Genomic DNA, 458 nt, shown 5'->3' with positions numbered 1-458 from the left:
CTCAGTGGGCCAAAGGTCATCGATGAGGACAAACCAAGTATTAGCTCTCAGGGACGCCTCCCCTCGAGGACCCCAGCAGCCAGGTGGAAGCGCCCCCGAGGTCAAGTAAACAAACGCAGCTCACAAGATTTCTCCAGAAACGGGCGCTCTCATTCTGTGTTTTAACGTTGCTGAGCACTCTGGGCGACAGTACTGCCCTGGGCGTGTTCGCTGGAAATATGCCACGATTCACATTATATGAATAACACGCGGGCCGTCTCCACCTCCCTGGCTCACATCGCGTTCGAGAAAACGTGTCCCCCGAGGCCTGGACGAAGCCCTTAGAACTCAGGTTCCCCACCTGCTGGCTCCATGCCAAGAAGGGGTGCCACAGCAGAAAGCTGGCAAGGCTGGCCGGGGTGGTTCAGGTAAGACGAGAGGAAAGTGGCAGAATTGCCCCCACCAGGAAGACACCTGGC

Source organism: Pteropus medius, unplaced genomic scaffold, assembly GCF_902729225.1.
Source record: "Pteropus medius unplaced genomic scaffold, Ma_sr-lr_union100, whole genome shotgun sequence".
Lineage (NCBI taxonomy): Eukaryota > Metazoa > Chordata > Mammalia > Chiroptera > Pteropodidae > Pteropus > Pteropus medius.
This window is presented reverse-complemented; position numbering follows the sequence as displayed.